At 39.8% G+C, this 24,694-nt stretch overlaps 1 pseudogene; it reads right to left on the bottom strand.

Annotated features, from left to right (window-relative positions):
- Positions 1-215: 215 nt before the first annotated feature.
- LOC110775130 (chromatin remodeling protein EBS-like) lies at positions 216-1,255 on the bottom strand (annotated as a pseudogene).
- Positions 1,256-24,694: the final 23,439 nt, after the last annotated feature.

Below are 24,694 nucleotides of genomic sequence, written 5' to 3'. Positions count from 1 at the left end.
GTTTGGTGGCGACATCCTTCGAGGTGCAAAAACAATTCAACGGTTCTCTAAACGAACCGCCGCGTGCCAAACCCCCCATTGTAGGAAACGTGAAAAAGATCAAAAAAAAAACCCCTACAATTATCTATGATACCAAAACATCCCTACATACAATTAATACAAAAATAACCCTAGAAAATTAGCTAAAACTATCCAAAGACAGCACATGGATTGTATCATAGTACTTCTGTGAATAGCATATCAGGCACAACAAAGATAGTAGCCACACTAGACAATCTATCACTATATCACCATAAACAATAAAATTAAGACTTGAGCTATGTCTCTCTCGTTTTATCAGATAAAGCATTCTCTAAGTAAACAATGCTAAGCTTTCTCTGAGAAAATATTGCCAAGCACTCTTTTAAAAAATCTGCTCAATTAACTAGGAAACAACAAAACGCCCCCAAAATACAAACATAATCCCTAGAAAACCAGCTAATACACTGAAAACAAAGCGCTATGAAACCATAAAAATCAATTAAATAAGAGATGGGAGATTACTTGTCCTTATAGCCTTCACATTGCACCATAATATCGTCGGGATTATATAACATTTCACACTTGCAATTCCTATAAAACACGAAAACAATGAAAACAGACAAACACCCAACATTAATCAAAATCCACATCAAATAACACAAAACCCAACCCTCCTCCCTGTCAAAGAAAGAAAAGTGAGGAGTCAAACTCACACAGCGACACCGCCAGGAGTAAAAGCACCAGTGGCATCCTTATACGCAAATCCACAGAAGTAATCATCAGCCCCAACATTCTCAAGCTTATTGTAGTTCTTAAATGAGTGAACAGTACACTTCCTTTCAATTGTATGAGCACTTTGTACATCATGATGGTCAGACATGAACAATTCTTTAACCCCATGAAACTGTCGTCTTCCTCCCATGGACTATTCTGGTCTGTAATACCATCTAACCTTAACTTTCATATTGTTCCTGCTATCAGCTTCAATCTTTTCAACACGAGCAACATAGGGTGGCTTGCCCTCACCAGCAGGTCTCATCAAAACACAATCTCCAGCAAAGAAAAAAAAATAATCCAGGGAATTGAAATTAACCCAGCAATCAATCAATTGGAAACATCGGAAACCCAGAAATTATTCGATTTGGAAATTGTGGTTCTTACCTCTGACGACCTTGCTGGTGCCTTTAATGGTGTAAGAATCAAGGTCTTTCTTTCCGGGGCGAGTCTTCGCCATTGGAGAGATATTGGGAGAGAAATGGGGAAGTAGAGAGAGAAATATTGAATCTTGGAGAATAAAATGGGGGAAATTTGAGGAGAAAATGAAATTCGCAAAAACCCTAGATTTTGGGGGAGAAAACCCTAGAGCTTGAAGGTGTTCATGGGAAGAGAAGGGAGGAGAGAGAGAGAGAGAGATTAGAAGGACTGTCTGACTAACGGAGTAAGGTCTTTCGAACAGCAAGTCGGAGGACGAACGGCCGCCCGGAGCAGTTGGCCAGGGTGTAGTGAGAAGTTGGAGGGAGGAAGGAAGCAGGAGGACAAGACAGTGAAGGATGAAGCAGATTTTCAATTTAGGTCACAATAATAGAATCAATTAATTAAAGCAAGTGAGAATAGATGGTGAGCGCCAAGCAAATTTCTGAAAAGTTTCATACTTATTTGCATCGCAGTTTTACTAATCTGCGACGCAAATGACTTTGCGAGCATTTTAGAGTCATTTGCGTCGCATATTAGTAATATTGCGATGCAAATCAGTGAGTATATTACGTCGCAGTTTTACTAATCTGTAAGGCAAATGACTTTGCGAGCATCTTAGAGTCATTTGCGTCGCAGATTAATAAAACTGTGACGCAAATGACTAATTTTAATTATAAAATTGTCATTTGTGTCACATGTTTATAATGGTGACGCAAATTCAGCGACGCAATTAAACAATTTTCCACTAGTGTTGGAATCGTAAAATCGGAATTAAGTATTCCACTGCCTTAGAATACACGCCAGATAATAGCACTGCAAACCAAGGCATCGCCACAATTTTCCTGCGCGTCTCAGACGAGTGCAAGAACATTGCAGCACACACTGCATGGAAATAACAAAGAAAACTTCGACTGGCGCTAGAAATTAGCAGCACCAGCCTCTAAAGCGTTACAAAATATATTTGATGTTGTATATTCCAGCGTTTCCCTCGTTTATTTTGTGCAATCAAGTCAATAATTTAGAAGTTTTAAAATAACGTTGGATATTCGTACAACTAATTCAAAGACTAAAATATCACCTACTCTAAGACATTACGTAAGTCTGGTTGAAAAATACCCACCTTAAAACATGCATATTCAAAATTGCGCCGAAGGTATTTTCACGGAATTAAGTACTATCGAGTATGGTCATAAGTACTGTGAGAGGGTCGAAAAAGCTGACAGTCGTACCTTTCCAAAGAAAGGGGCCTGAACGACTTTCCCTCGGGATGTGGCAAGAAATATTAAGTAAATAGGGACTAACTGTGGGGAATTAACCTCTTTTTACTATTCTATAGGAGTCGTCATTCAGTTTGCCAACTACTTTGAAGAAAACTGACAAAACCCGGTTATCGTGATATGCATGGAGTGCAAACATATTTGATTCACAACGGCAATAAGTTCCCTTGTGATCCCTATTATGGAGATCGCTCAACGTACATCCAGTGGAGTAGAGAATGAGAGTTTGGGGGACGTTTACTAATACGGGGAGTGCCCAGCATTAGCCAACGCGGTGGTCCTTACTAGTTCAATGCGACAACGAAAGGGACATGCGTTATGATACATTACTAATCTGAGTTGGTTTTAACGCATAGGTAATTAACTAAACAACATCAAAGGAGTGACTAAGATTGATTTAAGGTTCCTAACAATGTCAGATTTGTCCAGAGATTATCTTATTAGGCGTGATTAATATAGCAGATTATGTTAGCAGATTTATGTGGTGAGGAAAGCGATAAAAAGTAGATTTTAGGTTACAGTATAGCGTTGCGGTTCTAAGGAACACCTACCACTTTACTTTGCTAAATTTCCTTTGACGTTTCGATCTTCCTGGTGACTAACTGATTACGGGGCGAGATTCTTCAAGAGCTTTATGTGTTTAGGCTTAGAATAGGGACAAAATTTTGGAAGTACTTCAAGGGTATTTGGACTAAATCTGGCGGTTGTACGAGCAGTGTTTTCTTAATAGTGTGTTAATATGGCAGACGGACGCAGAAACGGGATAGAGAGATGATTCGGTCAATACTCAAGCGTAGGGTTTTTAGATGGGAATTGTGTGTTGCTTTTTGGAGTTTAGAGGTCATACTTATAGTGTAACAGGTCGAAATAAGATAAGTTTTCGAAAAGATAGAAGTTTAATGAAAAGCAACCAATAGCGCTAGAAAATTATAACGCTCTGATTAGGAGCGCTGTTAATTTCTAGTGCATGCCAGTGATGCACCAGATCTGTTATTTAACAGCTGGAATGAAACTTTATTTTTGCGTGATATACTGTAGCGCCAAAATATTCTGGCGCTGGCTTTGGTGCGCTGGAATAATTGTGGCGAATGTGTGCTTAGCGCTGGAATGCTGGTGTTTTGCTTTCACTTTTCCAGATTTGTTTCGATTTCATCCGAATCTTCTATCTCACTCATAGTTTTATCTTATCAGAATATTGGTTGGAATGCAACTCTTTATTTTTATCTAAGGATAATTGTAATGCAACGTAATCACTTAAATGATTATCTTATACGGTTACTATTCTGGGCAGCGGTTAAGCATAGCAGTTACTATAAATAGCAGTTTCTAAAAATGGAAATATGGTTTTTTGGGATTTGTCAGCCATCACAGGTCGCTCGTTACGTGCTTAGTCAAGCAGTGTTTGGTTTCATCATCGAACACACCGCTTTGGGCCTAGGGATCAGACAAAGTATTGGTAGACGGAGTGCTTCCGTAGACTTAGTCTAATTAAGACCAAATTCAGGCGAGGTTCTCACGAGCCCCCGAGTGACAACATTTGACTTAAGAGTCATCACTAGGAATGCCAATAGTTCCCTCACGAGTCATTGGGAATCCATGGGCTGAACTTAATTCTCACAGAGTCATTGACGACGCTCAGATGGTGAATAGAGTTATTTTGAAAACAAATGCTTAACTTGATTTTTTTTAGGACGGAATACAGGATCTTGAAATACAGAATACGAAATGATAACGGAATATGGATTTTCATATACAGAATATGGGATACGGAATACAGGATACGAGATATGGGTCTACAGCATACGTGATATAGAATACGGAATAAAGACTTTTTGAATGACGAGGAATGAATAAATCTTGAAATTTTACTTGACGAGGAATGAATGAACCTCAAACTGGGAATGAGGATCGGAAAACCTCCAATTGGAAACGAGGATCGGGTAACGTCTAACTGGGAACGAGGATCGGGTAATCTATAAATGGGAAAGAGGATCGAGTAACCTCTAACTTGGAATTAGGATCGGCTAACACCTCTACTGGGCACGAGGATCGGGTAACACCTCTACTGGGCACGAGGTTCGGGTAACACCTTTACTGGGAACGAGGATCGGGTAACATCTCTACTAGGAACGAGGATCGGGTAACCTCTACTGGGCACGAGGATCGGGTAACCTCTACTGGACACGAGGATCGGGTAACACCTCTACTAGGCATGAGGATCGGGTAACCTCTATTGGGTACGGGATAATGACATTTTTTACTGACGAGGAATGAATAAACCTCAAACTGGGAAAAGGAATAATGACATTTTTTACTGACGAGGAAGGAATAAACCTCAAAACTGGAAACTTTTAGATTTTTTTTGAAATTACTTAAAGAATCATCACCTAAAATGGGTTACAGTTATTTCCCGAAAATGTCGCTGCCTGTTAGTGAGCTTAACGAAATGAATTATTACTTTTTTGAAAATAATAATTTTAATTTTTAAAATAACGTTACTTTTTCCGCGGGTAGGAAAATGGAATGGAGTTAACGGTTATTTGGCGTGCAAAAGGTGAAATGGCCCGACAGTTTCTGAAATAAAAATATTGATGTGCTGGAAAATTCCAGCGCGAGCCTGGTTGCGCTTGAAATTTTTAGCGCATGCAATCGAGCACTGGAAATTTCCAGCGCATGTCTTCTTTATATAGGAGCAGCAGTGCGCCAGTTCGCCATTTCTGCTGCTGCTTCTTCGTATTTTTCGCAAGTTTCTCTCAACTCTCTTTGTCAATTTTGCTCGAATTTGCTTGCTTGCTTCACAAAATTGCTCCCAAGTAATCCTAGATAACGTATATGTAAGTAATTTCGGATTTAACTTTAGCTTTGACTTAATGTTGAGTAAATTTCGTATAGAATTCATGCTCAAATTGAATTGGGGTTTCTTGATTTTGCCCCAATTTCTTGCAATTGTTTGCTTGCATGTGATGTTTATAACATGTATAAGTGCCTAGGCATGTCAAATTTTGCAAGTATATTGATTTTGGGTAATTTTAAGCATCCTCAAAATTAGCCCCCAAGTGTGCCTACGAATTGGTGTTGGGGCACAATGTAGATGTTCTTGGTGTGTTGCTTGCAGTTTACATGGTCTACGAGTGATAGAAAATGTATGAATTTTTGTTTGGAGTTCTTTGTGTTCAATTTTGCATGTACAAGTTTACTACAAATTTTAAACTTAGTAGCATGTTCATACTTAGGGGACAAAATTGTTTGATACCACTTAGTTTATTGTGCACAGAATATCTGAATAGTATGTGCTATTTGCTGGTATAAGGTATGATGCCTTACAGTTTTTTGTGTTTTACTTGCGAATTTTAGTATGTCAGGTGTTCCCACATCATCTTCTTCTGAGGAAGGGGACATCTAGGATTACGTGGTACAACCACGCAAGGTTTCCTCACGCCCGATGAGGCGTGAGCCTACCCGTCGAGCCACTCGAGCTTCGCGGGGAACCGCGGGTAGTCCCTCGACTCCTCCGATAGAGGATACGGGAGGAGACGAGTTTGATCCGGAGGAGGAGCCAGCTTGGTTGGGCCCTCTTGAGTTTGATGGAGTAGATATGCACCATGATCTGGGACATCATGTGGTGTCTCATGTGCGAGATGGTAGAGATGGGTCGGATGCTGCTTACCGGCCCTATGGCGGGTTCGTGTTCTCGACGTGCCTGGACAAGCTAGACGAGGGGGTGCGGGGGAGAGTAGAGGCTTGCCCTATGTACCAGACCGTGTGCGTTTTCAGGGAGGTGATGCGCCCTAACGCATCTAGGCGGTTCCTGCGACTGATCTTGGAGTGGTGGTGGGATACCACCAACACTTTTCACTTTCCTAGGGGGAAATGACCATTGCCCCTGAGGACTATACTTCCCTTACGGGTTTGTCCTGTACGGGTACTTCAATTTTTCTTCCTAGGGATGGGGAGTTTCCGCCAGATGAGATGTTCAGAGAGTGCATTGGCGAGGAGCTAGCTGTGGAGGTGAAGAAGTACAAGGGGAAGGGGATGCTTTACTCCTTGTTGGTATCGTTTTTGATGGAGGGTCGCCCCTCTGATGCTTCTGCGAGGTTATATGCCCGCATTTTCTATTCGTTGTTATTGAGTTCGACGATCATGTCGAACCATTCTGAGAGGGTTGATCCCTAGCTGGTTGATTCCGTTGGTGCGAAATCTGTCTAAGATGGATTCGTTCTGCTGGGGTGAGCCAGCTTATGCGAACTTCATCAGCAATATGAGCATGCCTATGAGGGTTCTGGATGGTCTATTTCACTGTGTGCTGTGCCGCGACTTGTTGAGGTACGTGCCTCGTTTATTACATTTTTTTGGAATGCTAAATATACGGGATACTTACTTTCTTGTTGTTTTATTGTCATTTCATGCGGTTGTGGGGTTTTGGCGTTGCCATTTTCGCGCCTCGTACTGGTCGGGCGGATGGGGTTATCCCGTGGCCAATTGTTGGGGTGGTGCCGGGAGTTTGAAGAAGCGTCCCCTTATGGCGAGGTTCAGAGATATGATTGCGACAGATTAAATCTGACAGTCTTATATGTGTTTAATCTATACTTTTGTACGTATTATGAGCTTTTTTGTGATAATCACCCTTATTTAATTAAAAGGGATATATACTTTTAACCAAACCTAAGTGAAGGAAATAATTATATACAGTTAGCCTCTCTTTTCTTTTGATTTTGCCTTCTCATGGTCACCTATTATCGTTTTTCGGTTTTTGTTGATATGATTAATTTTTGTCTTTAACTCGAAATATGATTTTGAAGAATATTATTGTAGGGGGTTTTTCGTGCTCGAATTGATTTTTTCCCTACAAGGGGCGGTTTTTAGAAACCTTTGAATTTTTGGATCTTGAAGGAGTCGCCACCAAACATTATTTTAGGGTCCCGTTTGGAAAGACCAAGAGTGACTCGATTTGGATAAGGCTTTGAATCTTCGAAACGGATGGGTGAGATCCGGGCACGGGAATGAGATGCTTATTCCGCGAGCTTTAGAAATTATTCAAGTACGTGGCACAACATTTTCGAAAATACCCTAGGTTATACTATGTAGGTTTGAATTTAGCACAAATAGAATTTCTACTTTGTATTGTGGTCACTTTGCTTTAAAGTTAATTTAAGGGAACCTAAGATCGGTTTGTCCAAGAAATTATCTTTGTTAAGCGTGATGTAACCTTGCATTTTGTTGTATTTAGCATGTGCGGTGATGAAAGCAATAAAGCAAGTAAAGCAACATCACAATAGTAAATAAGTGCGGAATTAGTAAATACAAGACCCCCTAGAAATGGACTAGGAGTAGGTCCACATTGCCTAGAAGGACTAGGCAAGTAAAGTTGCATAATTGAGAGTGGAATTGAAATTGCAGAATTGAAAGGTGCATAATTGAAATTGCAATATTGAAATTTGAACTTGGGCACATAAAACTCGAACGCCAAACGGCTACTTAAAAATAAGTGCGTTCGACACGAATTCAAAGCCAAAAATCTCAACTTGGTAGAGGTTGCTCATCCCAAAGTATCCTAGATTTTGCATATAGAACTTGAACTTGAAAGCTTAAATCTTGAAATATTGAACTTGAAATACTTGAACTTGAACTTGAAATGTTGAACTTGAACTTTAAATATTGAAGTTAAGAGACTTGAATCTCAAAGATCGGGCCTTTCAATGTTGAAAAGGTTAGATCTTTGATGTGCTCTTACTTTGAAAGAATCCTAGTTTAGGGAAGTAGTCATGAGTCACAAATGTATGATTTTTGCAAGTGACATTTTTAAGAATAAAAATGCCAACTTACTAATCATTTTGAGATTGAAAATCAAAACAACATGGAATATATTAGGGTTGGGATTCGGAATTACCTAGTTAGGTTTAGGCAAGCTTTCCGATTTGAACTCCCAATTGCTTAAAGCTTGAAGATTGTATGGTGTTTTTGGAGGATTTTGTATTGATTTTTGTATTGAATTTAAAGGTGCAATTTTTTTATTACGACGTTGTATGTCGTTCTTGCCTCTCTAAACTGATCAGAATTAGGGTATTTATAGGTGGATTTGCTGCTAAACGCCAGCCATTGCCAGCGCAGCGCGCAGCTGGCAACGCCCAGCGCTGGTGACGTGGCGCGGATACCGCCAAAAAGAACGAAAAGATGTCGTCCTTGCTTTTGGATTGTATTGCTGTACCATTGTACGACTTGTACGAAATTGGCACGTAGTGATTTCTTAGGGATTAAGGCTTAGATTTCGTCTAAAAACAAGCCATTTCGGTTTTTTTGAATTCGGTTTTACGGGTCGAGGCCCGACTTGCTCGGCTTTGTGGGTCGGCGCCAGAATTTGACTTGCCTTATATGATTTTGAGTGGAAAAGCCTTGTAAAACCAATGGGATAGTCCATTGGGTGAGATTGTATTTGGATTTTGAAATTGATCTTTGGAATTTGTATTTTGTACCGGGTTCCGGAAGGGGAACGACCTCCGGGATTGGATTTTGGCTCTTGGATTTTGGACATGCTTTTAGCAATTGGAATTTTCGCACGGAATTGCTCCAACTACCTAACAAGGATAATGGTATCGTCATCATCCCAATGGGGAGACACAAATTAGGTGTCTAAAGAAGCCCCCACTTTGACTGAGCGTTCGGTTAGGAAAGCGCAAGTCAAAGTTTTCGACTAGGGACGGAAAATGGGCAAGATGTTTTGCAATCAGGACCACTCTTTGTACGCCGGTACCTGCACAAAACATGCGTTAAAAAAAAGGATAGAGTCTACCTCTGTTCGGCTGTGACGACTCCGGTTTGTACTTGTATTGTTCTTCCGTCCTTGGGTAAGAAAGGAGCTTGGCATCGAATATTTTGAATTTCGAATTCTTGAATTTTGAAATTTGAATTTTTTTTGAATACCCGGAGTTAATCCGTTGGGGATGTGCTTCACTGGGGACAAGATCTTTTTACTGGCCCTTGAGATTTTGAAATTTCGGCCGACTTTCCTGGAGCTTGGGTTCGTTGGGAGTCGAACGCCTAAATTGTTGTATTTTTTGGACTTTGTATTCTTGAAATGTTCATCTGTTTGTACTTGGAGACACTGGTATATACCCGTATTTTCGGAAAGTAGCACGATTTGATGTTTGATGCCTGGTGCGGAAAACCGTAGCAGCAAAGGACGTGCAATCAGCACGGGAGACCGCGCGCTGAAGATTCCTGCGCATGTAGCAGGCAGCGCTAGGCGCTGAGCTCGGCGTTCGACGCGGGGCTTTGTTATATAAGCGCCCCTTGCCGTGCCATTTGAGGAGAAATCCCTCATTCTCTTGCTTTCTTTCTTCCCTCAAAGGTCGAATTGTCTTCCCTTGGTCTTGCTCTTGCCTTGTCCATGTAAGTATTTCATGTTTTGCTTATGAAATAAATTCTAGGATTGCATGTAGTTTTGATTTTTTTTTACTTTGAAATGCTTGTTGACATGACGCTCGCATGATAGTAGGCTTCTTGAATCTTGTAGAAAATTGTTTGATAGCCACTCGAACTTGAACTGTTGGAACTTGTTGTAACACCCTAATAATTCCTTGCTTTTATAAAATCATTTTCTAACTTACAAAAAAGGAATTACTAAAGTATTACCGCCACCGTGATAACGGTTAAGGCTAGTACCAGAATTACGCAGCGGAAATTAATGTCAACTAACTTTTGAAAACGTAATAAATGAAATATCGAGGCCTCCTACAATTTGGAACCATGACATCCCAAAAACCAAAGTATAAAAAGTTCAACGATTTCAAACATAATTAAAGTATAAATAAATAGTTCAAAATACGAAAGCATGCAACTCTCTCGATCATCCCAAGCCACATGATTTCGATCTACCAACCTGCTATATTATTCTACTCCACATCAATGCAAGTGCAAATGATAGATCATCATAGGGTCATTAAGGCAAAGGCCATGACCAAAAACACAAAGCACGTAGTCAGCAAAAGCTGAGTACTTACAAGAATAGAGTGAAACGAAACTAAAGGCATGCATCACTCACTAAGTACTAATCAACATGCAAAAGCCATATAATAATTAACATACCAATCATGATTACAAGACTCGACTCTTGACTCGACTCTTGACTCACAATTTAATTAGAATAAGCTTCGAACGGGCCAAAAGAATATTCCATAAGGAAAGGTGATGGGAGCCAACCATACACCAAATAATAAATAATAAAATCGGGCCATACCGACGGCATTCCTGCGCATAATATAAATGAAACAACATGTTGTATCATTAGTAGGAGTACGAGCTTTCCAGCAAGACTCCCTCATTGTTCATACTCAAGGTATATACGTTTTGAAGCTTGTTCTGGTTGCACTTTACATTTATTCATATTTTATTAAAGGTGAACTCAAGACTCAACAACGTACAATTAATAAATGACAACCAAAACAATCTTATTTTAATGCTTTAGGACTTGTGATCAACAAAGCAAAACACTTGTGAGATTACTGCCATGTTCCTCTTCACCAAAGTGAGATTCCACATCATGCCAATTAACATGAGGGTTGTGCCCTTGCACGGCAAATCCTAATTCATTTCATACAAAATATTCCCATCTGAACCCTACATGTGCGGTGGCTTACGTGAGCTAACCCTTCACATGTGGTAAAATAAATAGTACAACGAAGTACGAATAATTGGCTCAAAGTATGCTAGACATCCCGTACAATAGCATACAAATAAATAATCCATCCCTTGCATTTGAAACAAACCATACATGCATAAATATTGAACAACATGATTGACAATGAAACCCAAACTCATAATAATCCCAACATGCTTGTTCAATCAACAAATAATTCCAATAATACTAATCCACATGATCGTTCACCAAAGCAAATATGAATCCACAAAATTTAATTCACATCATCAACAATCATGTAATGTCCTTGACAAATAGTGTGGTTGCCCTAGACTTGTACGTACCTTGAATACCTAAGCGTAGGGGCCACTTTGCAACAACGAGCACTCACTCAGAAATCACCTCCTATCATCAAAATAATGAAACTTAAATTATTTCCATGTTCATTAAATTTCCAACAACTTTATAAAATCGAAAACCTCATTTAAACTTTAGAATTCAATTGTTTTTCAATCATATAATCTTCTCAATTTGTAAAACCAATTATTAGTACGAAAACATACTTCCGCCTTTAAAATCAATAAAAATCAACACTTTAAGCCTTTATTCAAATCTGAAAATATAATTGATTATCATAATTAAAATCATCACCTAATTATGCTAATCAATTGACTCATTAGGTCTAGATTAAAACCCTTACTTGAAAATCCCACTAAAACCACTTTATCATCATAAAAATCAATTCTTTATTAAATAAACAAATCTGAAAATTTATACTTTAATAATTAAAACAAGCCTAATGAGTCACAACACGTAAATCCTCAAAGCACGGTGTTCATAACCGATTTCCAGCATTTTAATCACGCAAAACAATAATAATATTATAATTTAAAACACGGAATTTAAATAAAATAATTTAAAAGAATTAGGGTTATACCAATCCGGCCTATAGCACGGAACAACCACGAATTAGAGTGATTGGGCGAAAAGGAATTAAATAACGAACACGAACAACACACACACACACACACACGTCCGTGTGTACGCGTGCGGGATTGAGGGGCGACGAGCAGCGCTGGCGCGCGGGACAAGGCAGCAGGGCACGTTAGGCGATGCGCGCGAGGAGGGGCGAGAGAGCAGGGCGCTGAGCGCGAAGGAGGGGCGAGAGCAGAGCTGGCGTGCCGCAAGGCACACAACAACAATAGCAGCAGCACACGCGCACAGCAGCACCCAAGGGAGGCGAGCTGTGCGGTGCGCGAGAGGGAGTGGGCGAGAGCAATGGGCAAGCGACGGACGAGCACGAAGGCACGCAACACTCGAAGGCCGAGTGTGGTGCTGGGCGTGCAGGACTGCCGAGCAAAAGAGAGAGGAGAGGGAATTGGAGTGTGGGGCAAGAAAAGTAAAAGAGGGTTTATGAAATTAAGGGGTTCATTTAATGATGGGGAGTCCTATTTATAGGCTCCCTATTTTCAATGGGCTAGGCTTAGGGAAATAGAATTGGGCTTAGGGAATTACATGATTGGGCTAGCTTAGGACTGGAATTAAATTCTTTTGATTGGGCTCATTTATTAAAACGAATTGGACTTTTCATTTAAAACCCGAACCTTTAAAATTACTTGCGACCCATTAAATTTCCCGACTCAAGAATTAAATTCGTTTCGTAATAAATTAAAATAATAAATATTCTAATTAAGTAAAATACATTTAAATATTACTTAAATGCGAAATAAATTCTAAAAATCGTAAAATTCTTTATAAATATAATAAAATATATTTATGAAAATTATAAAAATACGAGGTATTACAGTCTATCCTCCTTAAAAGAAGTTTCGTCCCGAAACTTGGGTTCGAAAATCAAAATTTTAACTCAAACTTTAGACTTTATGAGATTTTTAATCCGTTCACTTGCAAAAATTTTAAGTTGTTGTACTCTTTACATGATTAAACAGGACAATAATAAGTGCAAATTCAACAGAAAGCACTATATTGAGCATCAAATAGGGGAAAACAAGGTAAAAAGCGTGAAATTCTACCGCACTCTACCGCCCTTAAAAGACACGAGTTACGACCCCGTAACTCAACTAACCTCGGGAAAAAGCTCGAGAAATTTCTTTCTCATTTCGTCCTCCGCTTCCCAAGTTGCTTCCTCGGATTCTTGATTGGACCACAACACTTTGACAATTTTCACATCTTTAGTACGTGTACTACGCACTTTACTATCAAGGATTTTGACAGGTCTTTCCTCAAAGGTTAGACTTTGGTCTAATTCTATATATGGTCTCCGGTTGCAACATATGCGACTTATCTGGGATATATTTCCTTAACTGAGATGTGTGGAAGACATTATGCACTCTTTGCAAGTCCATAGGCAAGGCTAGTCTATAAGCTACCTTTCCAATTCTTTCTAAGATTTTATATGGGCCTATGTACTTAGGGCTTAACTTCCCTTTCTTTCCAAATCTCATGACACCTTTCATTAGTGACACTTTGAGCAACACCTTGTCACCTATATTGAACTCTTCATCCCTACGTTTCAAGTCTGCATAACTCTTTTGGCGATCCTGCGCCGCTTGAATCTTTGATTGTATGGTTTCGGATTTGGTTCATGGTGTTCTCTATTATTTGAGGTCCCAACACTACGGTTTCACTAATGTCATTCCAACAAAGGGGACTTCTACACTTTCGTCCATCCAATACTAGCATGATAGCTATTGTTATATGAAAACTCAATCAAATCTAGGCTATCTTCCCAACTTCCTTGGAAATCAATGACGCATGCTCGAAGCATGTCCTCAAGGGTTTGGATGGTTCTCTCAGCTTGTCCATCTGTTGCTGGGTGGAAGGTTGTACTCATTTTCAATGTGGTACCAAAGCTCTTCTTCACACTTTTCCAGAAATTCGAAAGAAACCTTGAATCCCTATCTGATACGATATCCTTATGAACTCCATGTAACCTCACAACATTCTTAATGTAAGCTTTAGAATGTTGTTCCATTATCCAGGTTTCCTTCATTGGTATAAACACTGCTGACTTAGTCAACCTATCTACCACAACCCAAATTGTATCATTTCCGGTCTTTGACTTAGGCAAACAAGTGACGAAGTCCATAGAAATACAGTCTCATTTCCAGCTTGGAATCTCTAAAGGTTGGACCTTTCCTTAAGGTCTCTTGTGCTCTATCTTAACTTTCTTACAAGTCAGACATCTAGCCAAAAATTCAGCCACTTCGTTCTTCATCCTTGGCCACCAATTGACCTTTTTCAAGTCCTTATACAACTTGTCACCACCTGGGTGCACAGAATATGCCGTATTATGCCCTTCTCTTATTATTTCTCCTTCAACTCTCCACACTTTTGAGGCACGCACCACCTGCCTTTGTACCTCAAACTTCCATCCTCATGGATTCGGAAATCTAACTCCTTACCTTGCGAAATCTTTTCCTTGATTCGCTCCAACTTTACATCACCAGCTTGATTCTCCCTAATCTCATCAAATATTGACGGTTGGATGGTTGAGGCATTCATCATTCCCTCAAGGCTTTCACCACTTACTATTTCAAGGTTCAAACGCTGCATGTCCTTACACAACTCATTAGCAACTACTAACGCATTAACACTATGGCTTGATTTCCTACTCAAGGCATCCGCAACTATATTTGCTTTTCCTTCATGGTACTGGATATCCAAATCATAATCCTTGATTAACTCCAACCACCTTCGTTGGCGCATATTTAGATCCTTCTGTGTGAAGATATACTTTAAACTCTTATGATCCGTAAATATCCTACACTTCACACCACACAAATAGTGTCTCCATATCTTCAATGCAAACACTATAGCAGCTAGCTCTAAATCATGGGTAGGGTAATTGGATTCATATGGCTTCAACAGCCTTGAAGCATACGCAACAACCCGTTCTGCAACAATACACACCCTAAACCATTCTTAGAGGCGTCACTATACACATCATATGTACCACTCTCATCTGGCAAGGTTAACACTGGCGCGGTTGTCAATCGCGTCTTCAAGGCTTGGAATGCTTCCTCACACTAGTTACTCCATTCAAACTTTTCTTCCTTCTTCATCAAGGTAGTCATGGGCTTGGCTATCCTAGAGAATTCTTGCACAAAGCGTCTATAGTAGCCAGCTAATCCCAGAAAACTTCGAATGTCAATCACACTCTTGGGTGTAGGCCATTCACTAACAGCATTGATCTTAGCAGGGTCAACTGCCACTCCTTCTTTAGATACAAAATATCCCAAAAATGCAACTCTTTCCAGCCAAAACTCACACTTTGAGAACTTGGCATACAACTAGTTATCTCTCAAGGTACTCAACACAGATCTCAAGTGTTCAGCGTGATCCTCTTCACTTTTGGAATACACTAGGATGTCATCTATGAAAACCACCACAAACTTGTCCAAATAGGCATGGAATACATGGTTCATTAAGTCCATAAATATTGCAGGTGCATTGGTTAACCCAAAAGGCATAACAGTGAACTCATAATGTCCGTATCTAGTCCTGAATGCGGTCTTTGGTATGTCATGATCAGCGATTCTCAATTGATGATAACCCGAGCGCAAATCGATCTTTGAAAAGATTCCTGCTCCTTTCAGTTGGTCAAATAGGTCTTTTATCCTAGGTAAGGGATACTTATTCTTGATTGTGACCTTGTTGAGCTCCTTGTAGTCTATACAGAGCCTCATACTTCCATCCTTTTCTTCACAAACAACACTGGTGCTCCCCAAGGCGATGCACTTGGCCTAATGTAACCTTTCCCAATAGATCCTCCAATTGGCCTTTTAACTCATTCATTTCTGTTGGAGCCATTCGATAGGGGGATTTTGATATAGGCGCGGTTCCAGGCACTAAATCTATGGTAAAGTCAATAGTTCGATTGGGTGGCATCCCCGGGATCTCTTCCGGAAACACATCGAGGACTTCATTAACTACTGCAATATCTCCAAGTTGATCTTTGATCACATGCTCTAGGTTTCTCACATTGCATAAGAAGACTGGGTTTCCTTTACCGACTAGCTTCACTAGTTCCATTGCCGTGATAATCCCTATGATCTTAGGCTTACCAAAACGACGATACGACACTACTTTGCCTAGGCTAGACCTCAAGTGAACCTTCTGCTTCTCACAATCTATTTTGGCTTTGAACATGGCCAACCAGTCCATTCCTAGAATTACATCTAGCTCTCCTAACTCAAACTCGATTAGGTTAGATAAGAACACGGTCTTGTCTATGGTCAAAGGCACATCTCTATGGATTTTGGTACACTTCACTATACTACCAGTAGGTATGACTATAGGTACTTCAATTGTTTCAGGCTCTTTCAACCCTAATTTCCCCAAAGCATCTACTGATATAAAAGAATAAGTCGCACCAGAATCAAATAGAACTTTAACTAAAACGGAATTAATAGAAAAAGTACTCGCTATGACATCAGAGGAAGTTTCCGCTTCTTGCCTAGATATCACATTCAGCTTTCCTTGGGCAACTCCTTTGTTATAGCCACCTCCATTGGTGTTTTCATTGTGGTTTCGGTTCCCATTCTGCTGTTGATTTCCTCCAGGCTTTCCATGGTTCTGGTGATTTCCATTGCTATTTCCATTGTTACCACCTTGGTAATACCTTTGGTTTCCTCCTCCATTTCCCCCATTTCGGTTCTGATTATTCCGATTATTGCTCTGGTGGTTACCTTGGTTAGGCTTTCCATTCTTAGAATAGCATTCATACTCCCTGTGGCCTAACTTCTGACAGAATCTACAAGTCACTAGGTTTCCATCACAATACCTTCTAGGGTGATTCAAGTTACATCGCCTACAGTCGTAGGTCCTTACTCCATTTCTTCCAGACTGATTTCCACCACCTTGGTTGTTGCGATTACCACCATTGTTAGCCCTAAACTGGAAGTTCCCATTTTTCTTGTGCTTCTTAAAATTCCCCCGATTCTGATGGTTATTCCCTTGATTCGAGCTTCCACCATCCTTTCTCTTTTCAGCACCCCCATTCTTCCTTTGTTGTAACCCATACAGGTGAGCAGCTTTTCCGTACAGGGTGTCTAATGAGGTAAAGGTCTCTCCAGAAAACAACAGTTGCAAGTCCATGGTCAAACCATTCTCAAATCTTTGAGCCCTGAGCTCTTCCGTAGCCACCACTTCAGGTGCAAACCTAGACAGCTCTATAAACTTAGAATAGTATTCCGTTACAGACAGACCCTCCATTTTGAGTTCAATGTACTCCTGCCCCTTTTTTCTTCTTCAGATAAGGTGGGTAAAACTTGTTCCTTAGTGAAGTTTTGAATGCTTCCCACCCAAAGTTAGGTGTGGCTCTAAGGGTATTCTGACATCGTTGCCACCACAAATCAGCTTCACCTCTCAGGTAGTACACAACACTGTTCACCCTAAGGTTTTCGGGGCTATTCACAGCTACAATGAGCTTATCAAACTCTCTCAACCAGTTTTCAAGCACACTTGGTTCAATCTCTCCGATGTACAGCGGAGGCTTGCTTTGAGCTATTTTCTTAAACATTTCCCCAGCCGGATCATGCACTGGGTTGGCTCTAGTTTGAGCTAGGTCTCGAACTACCTCAGCTAGTTGTCTAACCACTTCATAAATATCTTGGTTAGCCATATCCCTTCTCCTGAATAAAATAAAAGCCTAACTTTAATATTGGTCGGACATGACATTACTAAGGCACTAGTTCGACAATGAACCCACTCACAATAAGAACACAGTTACACGTGCCCTAGGGGGAAGTTGGCGCCACTTTTGGGCCTTCTCACCCCACTATTCGATGCATGTAAATTTAGATGGTTACTACTTGACCACCTTGCACATAAAATTTCATTGAAGAAATAACAATTAATCCCTTTGCGATACCCACAAGACTTAGAATTGAAAATTGAACTAAGAGGTAACGAAAAGGAAATTCTATTCTTTTATTCATGCTTCAATAAATAGGTCTTACATCCACTAATGACATAACATTTATTCTCCAACTATGATAGAACTAACAACCATAAGTAGTAGCTTTTCCACTTTATTATTCAACGAAAAGAAAATAAAACTAGGGATTACATTTCTCTAGAGACTAACGTCATCAAGACGATCATTTCATTCCTTATATTGCTCTGGGGTAAAGTCTTGATCATTAGGATCATCCAAGTCTTCTTCCGGATTAGAGTCTTCATCCATAGCCTCATCATTCTGTTGTGGCTCACTATCAACCACATTATTCTCCTCAAGCTCATCCTCAAATCCACTAGATATCTCAATTGTTGGTTCAGGAACTACATGATTAGGATTCTCAATCTCTACTACATCATCATCATCATCGTCGTCCTCCTCAACATCACTAGCACTAGTGGAAAAAGGCTTATTTGCATCCCCGCATTTGCCACGTCATTCTGAACATGTGACGCAAATGACAAATTTTAGCATAAAATTTAGTCATTTGCGTCGCAGCTTTGTTAAACTGCGAGGCAAATGACCCTAGGATGCCCCCCAGAGTCATTTGCGTCGCAGATTAGTAAAACTGCGACGCAATTTACTCAATCCAGTGCGTCGCAGATTTACTAATCTGCGACGCAAATGACTCTAGGATGCTCCTAGAGTCATTTGCCACGCATATTTGTAAATATGCGACGCACTGGGTTTTTAATTTTTTTTTTTCGAATTCGCGCTCTACCTTAATTGCTTAGGAATTCATTCTGACTTAGGTTACTGCTCGACAAACACTGCGCCCTCCCAAACGAAACCAACACCAACACTAGCTGCTTCGTTCTCACCGGCGGCACTGTCGTCGTTGCTTCGCCGCCTTCCGTCGCGCCGGCCGTTCCTTCGCGGCGGTCGTTCCTTCGCTACTTAATTCACTGCTTCGCCTTACTGCGCGCTTCACGTACTGCTTGCTCCCTTTTTAGAGCCGCTGCCCACGGCCAAGGAATTCATCCACGGCACGGCAGCCGCCCACGCCGCCACCCACTCAGCCGCCCTTGTTCATTGTCATCTCTCCTCTTTTAGGTATTGGATTTTAATTTTGATATTTATTGAATTTTAATTGTGCATTTTAATTTTAATTGTGGACATTATAATTGAATTTTAATTGTGGACATTATAATTGAATTTTAATTATGCATTATAATTGAATTTTAATGGTTGATATTATTTGTTGAATTTTAATTGGGTACATTTTAGGATTTAGGTTTTGATGAATTTTAGTTGTAGGTTTTGTTGAATTTTAGTTGAATTATATTTTAATTGGGTACATTTTAGGATTTAGGTTTTGTTGAATTTTAGTTGTTTATTACATTAAGGTTTTGTTGAATTAAAAGTTATGAAATGAAGTTTTGGGTTTGTGTAGTTTTATGAGATGGTTTGTGTAGGTTATGAAATGAATTTAGGATATGAAATGAATTTAGGTGATATATGAAATCATGTTTTGGGTTTGCTACAAAATTTTGGATTTATAATGATATGAATAGCCTAGTTTATATTCTAACCTTTGACAAAATTTGGTCATATTGTTTTATCTTTAGTGGTTGAAAATGGATCGGAGTTGGATGTATGGTAGTAAACGATTTTCTACAAGGTTCTTACAAGGGATTCAAGAGTTCATTAAGGTTGCCTTGAAACATCAATCAGAACATGAATCAAGTTTAATTCTGTGTCCTTGTTGTGATTGCAATAATTCAAGGGGGTATCGGGATATTGATGATATTGTTGATCACATAGTTCGTCGCGGTTTTAAGGGTAACTACACGACGTGGACATGGCATGGTGAGAGCATAGATCATGGGGCAAGTTCTAGTATGCCGAGCTCGAGTCAGCATAATCATTTTGATAATGGTGATGATAATGAAATTGAGGATGATATTGGTGTTGAAAGTGAGGAAGAAGAGGAGAAAGATAGGATAGATGATATGATGCATGATGTGGAAGACCATCATTTCGTTGAGCGTCCCCATATGTATGATAGTATAATCAAAGCTTCCGCAACACCGTTATATCCTGGTTCTACACAAACTGTACTTGGTGCCTTCATCGAATATTTCAACTTAAAGGTGGAAAACGGTTGGACCAACAAGAGTTTTTCACAGTTTTTGGAGGCCACGTCTGGTAATCTTCCTGAAGGAAACAAACTTCCAAGGTCTAACTATGAGGCCCAGAAGCTTATGTGTCCTTTGGGTATGAATTATGAGAAGATACACGCGTGTCCAAATGATTGCGTGTTGTATCGAAAGCATTATGCAAATCTGCATGAGTGTCCAAGATGCGGATTGTCCCGTTACAAGATCGTGGAGAATGATGCAACATCAACTAAGAAGAAACCTTCTCCGGCTAAGGTGCTTTGGTATCTTCCAATTATACCAAGATTTAAGCGCCTTTTCTTAGAAGAGAAAACTGCAAAACTCATGAGGTGGCATGCCGAAGGGAGGAAGAAAGATGGGTTAATGAGGCATCCTGCTGATTCTCCACAATGGAGGAACATTGATCGAAAGTACAAGGTCTTTAGGGAAGAAGTTCGGAATCTCAGGCTTGGTCTTTGCACGGATGGAATGAACCCATTTGGGACACTTAGTACCCAATATAGCACTTGGCCGGTTCTTCTCACCATATACAATTTGCCTCCTTGGTTATGCATGAAGCGTAGATACATCATGTTGTCGCTCTTAATCTCTGGGCCTAAACAACCCGGAAATGACATAGATGTGTATCTAGAGCCACTCGTTGAAGATTTGAAATTGTTGTGGGATGAAGGGGTGTTGATGTTTGATGCATACACCAAAACCAATTTCACTTTACGTGCCATGATTTTTTGTACGATAAATGATTTCCCGGCTTATGGAAATTTGTTAGGGTATTCTGTAAAGGGAAAGAAGGCATGTCCAGTTTGTCATGATGATTTGGTCTCGAGGCGCCTAAAATTTTGTGGGAAAGATGTGTACATGGATTACCGGATGTATCTTCCTGAAGATCACCCATTTCGAAAAGAGAAGGAAGCTTTTAATGGAGAATTGGAGATGAGAGAAGCTCCTGCCCCCTTATGTGCGTGTGAGGTTTATGAACGGGTTAAAGACATTGAGACAGAGTTTGGTAAGCCTTATAAAGGTCAGCCAAGTGGTGGTTACAAGAAGAGGTCTATCTTTTGGGATCTCCCATATTGGAGAGATTTGGAAGTTAGGCATTGTTTGGATGTAATGCATATTGAGAAAAATGTTTGTGATGCCATTGTTGGGACATTGTTGAATATGCAAGGGAAAACGAAGGATGGGCCTAAAGTTAGAAAAGATATGGCTGCTATGGGTCGCTCCGAGTTGGCACCTCAAGAAAGGGGAAAACGCTGGTACCTTCCCCCAGCTTGTTTCACCTTGTCTAAAAAGGAGAAAGTTAGCTTTTGTGAGTCTTTGCATGGCTTAAAGGTCCCTGCTGGTTACTCTTCAAATTTTCGTAGACTTGTGTCCATGTCTGACTTGAAATTAGTTGGAATGAAATCTCATGATTGTCACGTGTTGATGCAACAATTTCTGCCGGTTGCAATTCGAGGGATATTGCCGCCACAAGTGAGGTATACCATTAAAAGATTGTGTTTCTTTTTCAACACAATTTGTAGCAAGGTGATCAATCCAACAATACTGGATGATTTGCAGGCCGATGTACTTGAGACCATGTGTCGGTTTGAAAAGTATTTTCTGCCATCATTCTTTGACATGATGCCTCATTTGATTATTCATCTTGTTCGTGAAATTAAGCTTTGTGGGCCAGTTTGTATGAGGTACATGTATCCCTTTGAACGGGAAATGGGTACCTTGAAAGATAGAGTGATGAATCCGGCCAAACCTGAAGCTAGTATTGTCCAACGAACCGTCGCGGAGGAAGTTGCTGCATGGGTTTCTCAATATATGGCACGTTTGAAAGAAGTCGGAGTACCAAAGTCTAGACATGATGGGAGACTTGGGGGTCAAGGTACAATTGGCAGGAAAAGGATATCAATCGGTTCTGAAATGATGTGTAAGGTTGAGCTGTTTGTGGTGCAAAGTCTTAGTGAAGTCCATCCATACGTGGCTGAGCACATGAACTTTCTTAGAGAGCAATATCCTTCAAAAAATGGTCCTCAACTGATAAAAGAGCATAATCGTTCATTCCTCACATGGTTCAAGCGTCGAGTGATGGATTAATTTTCTGACACGCCTAATGAGGTATCTGACATGGTGAGATGGTTGGCATATGGTCCTAAATGTCAAGTCATATCTTATGAGGGGTACGACATCAATGGCTATTCTTTTTACACGAAGCGACAAGATGACAAAACGACGATGCAAAATAGTGATGTTACGGCAATATGTTTGTCTTCAGAGTATGCTAGTGTAAAAGATAGAACACTTGTAGATAAGACGAACTCTTACTATGGAGTCATTGAAGAAATATTAGAGTTGGAATATAAGTATTTTAAGATTCCTCTATTCCGGTGCAACTGGGTTGATATTAGTCGCGGTGTCAAAAAGGATGAACATGGGTACCTGACACTTGTAAACTTTAGTCGAGTTGGGCATCTTGCAGATCCTTTCATATTAGCATCACAGGCAAAACAAATCTTTTACATGGTTGACCCTGCCGATCGTAGTTGCTCAGTTGTTCTGGAAGGCAAAAGAAGAATACTTGGCGTTGAGGATGTAGATGATGAAGAAGAGTATGATGAGCAGTTTAATGAGATTCCACCTTCCTCCTGGCATATCCCTCAAATGATTGACGATGTTGACATGAGTTATACGCGCCGAGATCATGATGAAGGATTTTATGTTGAAAAAGAGAAATAGTGAGATAGGTACTATTTTGGCAACTATTTTTTTCACCAAGTTAATTTGTAGATTAGTTAAAAGTTGGGTTCGAAAACGTCATTTTTGCCTAAATATGTATTATAACGATCCAATTACCCTTAAATGTGGAATAATAGATTAGTACGAGGCTTAGAAAGTTATAACTATGCATATGAGACATGTAATAAGTTTGAAAACATTCCTTACGTTCTTTAGTTAATAGTTGGGTTCGAAAATGTCATTTTTGCCTAAATATGTACTATAACGACCCAATTACCCTTAAATGTGGAATAATAGATTAGTACGAGGCTTAGAAAGTTATAACTATGCATATGAGACATGTAATAAGATTGAAAACATTCCTTAAGTTGTTTAGTTAAAAGTTGGGTTCGAAAACGTCATTTTTGCCTAAATATGTACTATAACGACCCAATTACCCTTAAATGTGGAATAATAGATTAGTACGAGGCTTAGAAAGTTATAACTATGCATATGAGACATGTAATAAGTTTGAGAACATTCCTTAGGTTCTTTAGTTAAAAGTTGGGTTCAAAAACGTCATTTTTGCCTAAATATGTACTATAACGACCCAATTACCCTTAAATGTGGAATAATAGATTAGTACGAGGCTTAGAAAGTTATGACTATGCATATGAGACATGTAATAAGTTTGAAAACATTCCTTAGGTTCTTTAGTTAAAAGTTGGGTTCGAAAACGTCATTTTTGCCTAAATATGTACTATAACGACCCAATTACCCTTAAATGTGGAATAATAGATTAGTACGAGGCTTAGAAAGTTATAACTATGCATATGAGACATGTAATAAGATTGAAAACATTCCTTAAGTTGTTTAGTTAAAGGTTGGGTTCGAAAACGTCATTTTTGCCTAAATATGTACTATAACGACCCAATTACCCTTAAATGTGGAATAATAGACTAGTACGAGACTTAGAAAGTTATAACTATGCATATGGTTTGGGTTAGAATCGAAATAATGACAGCATGCATGATTGAGAGAAGAGTTTTGTGAGATTGGGTGACTGTTTCTAAGTTACGGTCCCTACATTGCAATATTTTGATGGTGTCTTTTATGGGTTTCTGTTCCAAAATGTTGCAAAACCCTTGGGCGTTTTAGTGCAATTGAGCATGTAAATACGCGAATGAAGAGCTGTGCAGATCAATGAGTTCTGATCAGTTCTGTGCACTGATCTGCACAGTTCTGTGCACTGATCTGCACAGCTCAGATCAGAACTGTGCAGATCAGTGCACAGACTTGATCAGAACTGACCAGTTCTGTGCACTGATCTGCACAGCTTAGATCAGAACTGTGCTGATCAGTGCACAGAACTGGTCAGTTCTGATCAGTTCTGTGCACTGATCTACACAGCTCAGATCAGAACTGTGCAGATGGAGGCTTTGAAGCTACCTATAAAGGAAAGTGACACAAATTGGAGGCTTTGAAGCTACCTACATCCCCTTCCCTCTCCCTCTTGCCTTGTTTCACCTTAGTGAAGTCCTTATGAGTGGCAATGATGATGACTGCGTATGATGTACACTATTGGCTTGTTTATAATGTATGTGATAATGTGATCAAGAACTTTCAAAAGTTGACACCGATTCCTCCTTGATATTTGCATCAAAATGGTTCCTAATTTTTCTCTTATACAAAACATATTCAGATATGCATTTCTATATGTAGGCAATGTTGACAAAAACCTCTTATACAAAACATATTCAGC

This window comes from Spinacia oleracea, chromosome 6 (assembly GCF_020520425.1).
Source record: "Spinacia oleracea cultivar Varoflay chromosome 6, BTI_SOV_V1, whole genome shotgun sequence".
NCBI classification, from domain to species: Eukaryota; Viridiplantae; Streptophyta; class Magnoliopsida; order Caryophyllales; family Amaranthaceae; genus Spinacia; species Spinacia oleracea.
Note: the sequence above shows the minus strand (reverse complement) of the source record. Positions and strands in the feature narration are given on the sequence as shown.